This window comes from Ursus americanus, chromosome 33 (assembly GCF_024610735.1).
Source record: "Ursus americanus isolate L20-20 chromosome 33, mUrsAme1.1.p, whole genome shotgun sequence".
Lineage (NCBI taxonomy): Eukaryota > Metazoa > Chordata > Mammalia > Carnivora > Ursidae > Ursus > Ursus americanus.
The window spans coordinates 26,151,109-26,158,320 of record NC_142159.1 but is presented as its reverse complement, the minus strand read 5'-3'; the positions used below and the strand labels follow the sequence as shown (position 1 = coordinate 26,158,320).

Genomic DNA, 7,212 nt, shown 5'->3' with positions numbered 1-7,212 from the left:
ATGTGGCCACCGGCCAATGCCGGCAGCCCCTGGAAGCTGGAAGAGGCAAGGAATGGATTTTCCCTGGAGCCTCCACAGGGAGCTCGGCCCTGCCAACGCCTTAATTTTGGCCCAATGAAACAGATTTCGGACTTTTGGCCTGCAGAATTGTGAGAGAATAAGTTTCTTTTGTTTCAAAATCACTGAGGTGACAGCAGCCACAGGAACCGAATATACCTTGTTTGCACCACCGTCGAATTCTGACTGCCATCATCTCCTGACGAGCCTCTGGGCTCCCTCTCTTATCCTCTTGCTGTCTATTCTCCACCTCATGTTCCAGTGATGTTTTAAAAACACCACTGAGATATACTCCCAGCTCAATACCCTCCATCGACTTTCTAGGACCTTGGGAATAAAATCCAAAGATTTCACCATGCATTCAGAGTCCTATGGGTTCTGGCCTTAGAACCCTCTTTGGATTCACTTCCCCCTCTTCCCGAATGGCCTCAATGCAGTTCCTCCAACACAGCAAGTATGCATTTGCCTCAGGGCTTTTGCACCTTCTGTTTCCTCTTCCTAGAATGTTCTTCCACCCCACTCAAACTGCGCGGCTCACTCTCACTTCCTTCAGGCTTCAGAGACCCTGCCCTATCTAAAATAGCACCCTCGACTCCCCACCCTCTTATCCGACTTTATTTTTCTTCAGGCATTTATCATTCTCTAACCTTAGATCATTTATTTCTTTATCATCTGTCTCTCCTACTTCCATGCCAGCTCCACGAAGGTGGGCATTTTTCTGGTTTGTTCTCTGCTGTACCTCCACACTAAGAACCAGTGCCTGGTACCTCGTAGGCACCCGATAAATATTTGCTGGGTGAATGCACATGGTACAAAAGACTTAAACCATTTCAAATGAAGAGTAAGCTTTATTTCTTTTTTCTGCTTTACCCTCAAAGGAAACTATAGGTTTCTTGTTATCTTTCCAGAAACGTTTTCTGTATGTGCAGGGATATCTGTATGTGCAACAGATGTTAGATCTCTGTATATAAGAGAGGAGTATACATCGTGACTTACTTTGTTCCCGTTCAACAGTTCAGCTGGAGAAACTCACATAGCATATACCCCCATCTTTTTAATGGCTGTGTAATATCCTGCAGCTTAATACTTAAAAATACATTGCTCACTTCTTTTGAAACAGGGAGAATTTAATGGCAGTTAAATGCTATGGGCCACGCTGCGTTTATGAGCTCCAGGGGACAGCAGAGGGCTGATGTTTCTCGGGTGCTCCTGGGTGCCCATTAGAAATGATACCACTGATACCTACATCAGCAGCTTTCTCCTTCAGATGTTTTGACAGGTCATTTTACCTTCAACGACTAAATAAAGTTTCCTTGGAAGACTGAGAGTCAAAATAGATGGCATCGGAAAATGCTGAGGCAGATAAGAAAACAAATAAAACAAAACTTAGGAGCCCTGCAGATGCTCTCGCCAGCCTTCGGTGGGGGCCGCAGTGAGGAGCAACCCTACCATTTGCATTCGCCTCCTGGCACCACCTAAACAGAGGATGACTGTGCAAGCCCGGGGCTCGCAGGGCAGATGCTAAGTGCTTTCGCCCCCTCCCTCCGATCAGACTGCTGCCCACAAGTCCTTGCTCTCCAGAGAGTTTGGGGGCCCTACTAATGTCTCTTGGGGTCCCAGGAAGCAGAGGCAGTGTCCTGGTCTCCTAAATCTGTTAGCTTCAGAAGTTTTACCTCACTTTGCATACGTGCCCTTCTGAACCAGCAAAACCCATTTCTTTAATCTTTTCTCCCCCTCTTTAAAAAAAGAAGCCATTTCTTTGGTTCCGGGTTCACATTCAATTAAAAAAATGATTAGGCTGTCATACCAGAAGGCTCATGAGGGGAGGAAGAGACTTTAGTTTTGATTAATTAATTAACTTTAAGATTTTATTTTTAAGTAATCTCTATACCCAATGTGGGGCTTGAACCTACAACCCTAAGATCAAGAGTCACATACTCTATGGACTGAACCAGCCAGGCACCCCAAGACTTTAGTTTTAAAGGGAAAGTCCAGAGAAAACTGGATTAACTTTTTAAGTAGGGCTCGGAGATGAGATACATCCTATCAAAGACATTTAGCTTTAAATCCAAGGAGGGTCCGTGGAGAGCAGATGCCCTCAGGTCTGTGTTATGTAATAGCTGGGCGATGTAGAAAGGTTTTACTATTACAACTATTGTTTAAACAACATCTCTTGAAATCCCTACCACAAGGATAATGTTCTGTTCTGGGTTCTAATACTAAAAGGAGAGCAAACCCACCAGAAGGAAGTGGTGTGGTTTGTCCTTAGACATCCCCCCGTTCCTTCTGACTTGGCTGTACTTCAGTAAAGGAAATACAGAACACTAAGATTGAGAAAATGTTCAAAATTTCAACAGATTCCTGGTCCACGAAGCAGGACTTTTATGTTTGAATTACATTTCCAATGAGCTGAAATTCAGCTCTACAAGGTCCAAAGATCTCCTTATGTGTAGACTTTCTGACAAGTCTGTGCTCTTGCTCTCTGAGAGTATACCCTGGATATGACAAGGGCTGAGATGCTGTGTACCGAGGCAGGTGGGGTGCAGAGAGGAGGAAAGATGGGGGTTTGTAGGATTGGAAAAACAGGGTATATAGGGGAAGGTTTGTTGTAACAAAGCTCACGAGTTTTCATTATGTTTTATCTTATAAAGGCAAGGGGGATATGGGATCGCCTGTATTATTTCTTGCAACTGCATGAAAATCTAGTCATCTCGAAATAAAAAAAAAACAAACAACATTTAAAGCAAAAAGCAAGAGGAGAAATTTTTGGAAGTAGAACTTTTGGATAGTATTACTTTTAACAATGCAGCCTTTAACAAGGCACAGGCGGAAGAACTCCTTTGTTCCTTGTCCTGTGTTGGGAAAGAGTGAGCAGGAGTCTTTAAGCCAATGAAGGGGGTTCAGTGCACGCTTTTCTCTGTCAACTCAGTAACATGGAGTTCCAGTAACTTCTGGTTTAAGGAACGAAGTCCTAGCACTCTTATCTTCATTACCTGTAAAGATAAACAATCACTTTAATTACTTCAGAATGCTGACCAGGAAAGAATACTCTCTTACAATTATTTTTGAGGTGAAAAAGTAACAATTTAATATTCCCATGATTTACCTATCTTCATCTGTCCCTCCACAGTAACACTCTTTCCTTGAAGAATATTGAGGCCCAAACGGGCAAGGATTCAGAGGGTGGGGTGTCCAGGAAATTTTCTGACTCCTCCCCTTTCTAAATGGGCTCATTTAGCCAGTTTCTAAGTGGATGCTTCCCAGACCATAAATGCCCACCTCTTGGAAGCCTCCCAAACAAAGACAAACACCAGTTGTTATGGATTGAATACTTCTGTCCCCCTCCCCAAATTTGTATGTTGGAGACTTACCCCCTATGTGATGGTAATAGGAGGTGCGGCCATGGGGAGATGACAATTGGATGAAATTGTGAAGATGGGGCCCTGTGATGGGATTAGTGCCCTTTTCGGAGTCAAGAGAGGACTTGCTTCACCTCTGCTTTCTGCATCGGGAGCAGGTACCATGATCTCAGACTTCTAAACTGTGGGAAATAAATTTCTGTTGTTACAAGCCACCCAGTTGCTGGAACCTTGTTAGAACAGCTTGAACTGACCAAGACACCAGCCAGCCAACGAGCCACCCCCCACCCCCCACATCTAATCCTCTGGATCAGCAGTTCTCAAACCCATTCATTTCAGGACCCCTTTACGAACTCTTAAAAATTATTAAGGACCCCAAAGAACTTTTATTTTTTTAAAAAAGATTTTATTTATTTATTTGAGAGAGAGAGAGAGGGAGAGCACAGATGGAGAAGCAGACTCCCTGCTGATCAGAGAGCCAGACACAGGGCTCCATCCCAGGACCCTGAGATCATGATCTGAGCCAAAGACGGACGCATAACCGACTGAGCCACCCAGGCACCTCCCCCCACCAAAGAACTTTTATTTGTGATATGTTTATTTATTTTTATTAAAGATTTATTAATTTTTTATAAATATTTCATTTATTTGACAGAGAGAGATACAGCCAGAGAGGGAACACAAGCAGGGGGAGTGGGAGAGGAAGAAGCAGGCCTCCCGCTGAGCAGGGAACCCGATGCGGGGCTCCATCCCGGCCCCTGGGATCATGACCTGAGCCGACGGCAGACGCTTAACGAATGAGCCACCCAGGCGCCCCTATTGATTTATTTTAGAGAGAGCACAAGTGGGGTGAAGGCAGAGGTACAGGGGGAGAGAGAGAGAGAATCTTAGGCAGACTCAGCACTGAGCACATAGCCCCAGGAGGGGCTGGATTTCACAACCCTGAGACCAGGACCTGACCGAAACCTAGAGTCGGACCTTAACTGACCTCACCACCAAGGCACCCGTGATATGTTTATTTATAGCTTATGTACTATATAGAAATTTAAAAAATATTTGTGAGTTCATTTAAAAATAATATACTATTTACATATTTTTAAAATAAAAACTGAATTTTCCAAAACAAGAAAGTGATGAGAGCGGCATTGTTTTACAGTTTTGCACATCTCTTTAACACCTCCCTTAATAGAAGACGGCTAGATGCTCCTATCTTCTCCTGCTCTCAGTCTGATTTGATGTCATACATTACATGGCCTCCGGAAAACTTCACTGTACATGCATGACACACTGACATAGTATTATTAGGAAGATGGTTTTGACCGTGTAGAACCAGAGAGTCTTGAGGACCCCCTCACCTCCCCAGGTTTCCAGGCTGCACTTTGAGAACTGCCATTTCCGTCTCAGTCTAAGACGCTTCCCATAGGTGCTTTCCACTGTGACAGTCCTGCTTCTCTGAAGTTCTGGTGACATTCGTGACTTCTGTGTCCCCACTTCACCTTGACCTGCGACCTGCTGTGGTTGATGTTTGTCAACCCCTGCTAGGCTGTGAGCCCGGTGGAAGGGGACACTCAACTTTATTCACTTTTATATCCTCAGGACCTAACACACTGTCTGGCCTCCATTAGGCACCGGATAAAAGCACGTTTTAATTTAAATACATGTTTTAATTTTAAAAGCTGTATCGTTATGACTACATTATAGAAAATAAGAGACAGTAAGAAAAAAACACTCCCCATCTCCCAAATGTTATTTCTTGGGTGTATTTTGTATCTGTCATTTTACAAAATGCAGTTTTTTAGAACTAGGACCACATCATACATAATAAATGAACACCATAATTTCGAATAATTTTTTCCCCTCACCTACCAAAGGGTAAGTTTTTCTTTCTGATGTCTGTGACTACCATAGTGTTCCATCCCATGGATCCAACACAATGTACTTACTAAATATTCAACATTAACATGTTCAGGATGCTTCCAAATTGTTGTTGTAATAAATACAGTGATCCTGTAAAGAATACCTTCACACATACAACTTTTTTGGCATTTAGTGTTATTTCCTTAGAATAGATTCCCAGAAGTAAGATTACTGGGTCAAAAGATGCAGACGGTTTTTATGGCTTGTAATACGTACAGTAAAATTGCTTTTTAAAAGGGTTATACTAATTTCCAATGCCACAAGCACTTTCAGGAATGTTTCACTACTCAAATTGTCAACATAGGTACTATTAAGAATGCCAATCGATAAAATATTGTACCCTAGTTGTCAAAATTTTGCATTTTTTGAGGCTCATAAAATTAGTTTGTTGAAGAACGAGTGTCTAATACAAACATTCTTCTTGGACATTTTTATTTCTGGAAAACTTAAGAGATTTTTACTTGTGAACACAGAAAAAGAACGCATGTTGTTAGGACTGGCACAGAATTCACTTTGACATTCAAATCTTAATGCCAAAATTATCGAACCGGGACCTTTCGCTGATTCTGCTAGTTGTCTTCAACGGTAGCAAGGGAAAAAAGGATAACATCTGAGAAATGAAATGTTCCCACCGCAAACCATACAAGATGCACATAGAGGGGTTGGAGTTCTGCTTCTCCTTCAACTTTTCTCCCTCCCCACCCCCCGCCCCAACTTGGAGGTTTCTGCCCTCTCCTTTGTTTCCGGTATCACCTGCCCACGTGCACCAGTGCTGAATTTCTCTGGCAGGGGGCATCTTCCTCCCTGCCACCTCGCGTGGCTCCGGGCTGCTCCGTGCAGTGAGCGCCGGTGCTCCGGGTGGACTCGGACTTCCAGAGCGGCCGCCGCGGTGCGTCCGTCCCCCCAGGAGGCTGCTGACCTGCTTCTAGGCTGGCCTCCCACCCCGCGCGCAGCGCGAGTGCGGCGGGCGCTGGAAGAGACAGGACCGTGCGCCCAGGAGGGAAGGAAACTTGGCTTGCCTCGCCCTCCGGGCGGGCGCGCCGCGGTTCAGCGCTCCTCCAAGATTCCCTTCGGCGGCCTCATCCTGGGACAGGCACTTATGAGTCATCGGCTCTGTGGGTCACATGGCCAACGTGACCAAAATAAAGTTTCAGTATTTTAAGCCGCTAGAAAAGGGGACAACGGAGCACACCGGAGGCGGGCAGCGGAAGGCAGGCATCGGCGGGCACAGACTGGCCGGGCACCCGCGCTAGGGGCCGCGGCGGCGCGGGCGCCCGGGGGGAGGGGGGGCGGGGCGGGGCGCCGGGGCCCTGGGGAGGGGGGAAGGGGCGGGGCCTGGAGAGACGCGCCCCTCCCCCACGGCCGGCAGCGACGCCCGGACTCCCGGGCCGGCCGGCTCCGAGTGCGGCGCCCTGCCGACCTCCGCCCCAAGCCCTGGGCCCCGCTGTCGCCGGGCAGCAGCAGGCCGCGGGATTCCGGAGATCCCGCCGCGTCCTCCACTGCCACCGGGACCCCACGCGCCGGCAGCGGCTTCCCCGGGAACGTCCTTCAGCCCCGGGAGCACGCGGGAAAAGCCCCAGCGCGCCAATGAGCGAGCGCCTTCCTCCTGACGGTCACGCTCGGGGGCGGGGCTTCCCTTCGCCGCTCCCGAGTTCCGGGAACCCCCTTTGATTGGTCTGGACGGCCTGGGAAACACTGTAGTAACGCCCAATCAAAGCTCCACGTCCCGGCCTCGAGGAAATATTCCGTGTCGGCTCGGTCCTAACTGGGCAGTTCTTCCCGGCTCTGGCCACTGGGAAGCTTTGTTTAGGTCTGGAAGGCGGGCTTTCCTGGGAGTGGGTGGGGAGGGGGCGTTGATTCTTGACCAATCTTTTCATTC

At 47.1% G+C, this 7,212-nt stretch overlaps 1 long non-coding RNA gene across 2 annotated transcripts; it reads right to left on the bottom strand.

The window, feature by feature from the left end:
* Nucleotides 1–2,794: 2,794 nt before the first annotated feature.
* On the bottom strand, nt 2,795–6,938 carry LOC123796165 (uncharacterized). 2 transcript variants are annotated; one of them, XR_006780686.2, is made up of 3 exons: nt 4,772–6,938; nt 3,429–3,598; nt 2,795–3,050 (listed from the first exon to the last, which is right to left on the bottom strand). It is a non-coding gene; the product is annotated as an uncharacterized LOC123796165 (long non-coding RNA). The 2 variants fall into 2 exon arrangements; XR_006780685.2 differs by having other exon boundaries at nt 6,087–6,933.
* Nucleotides 6,939–7,212: the final 274 nt, after the last annotated feature.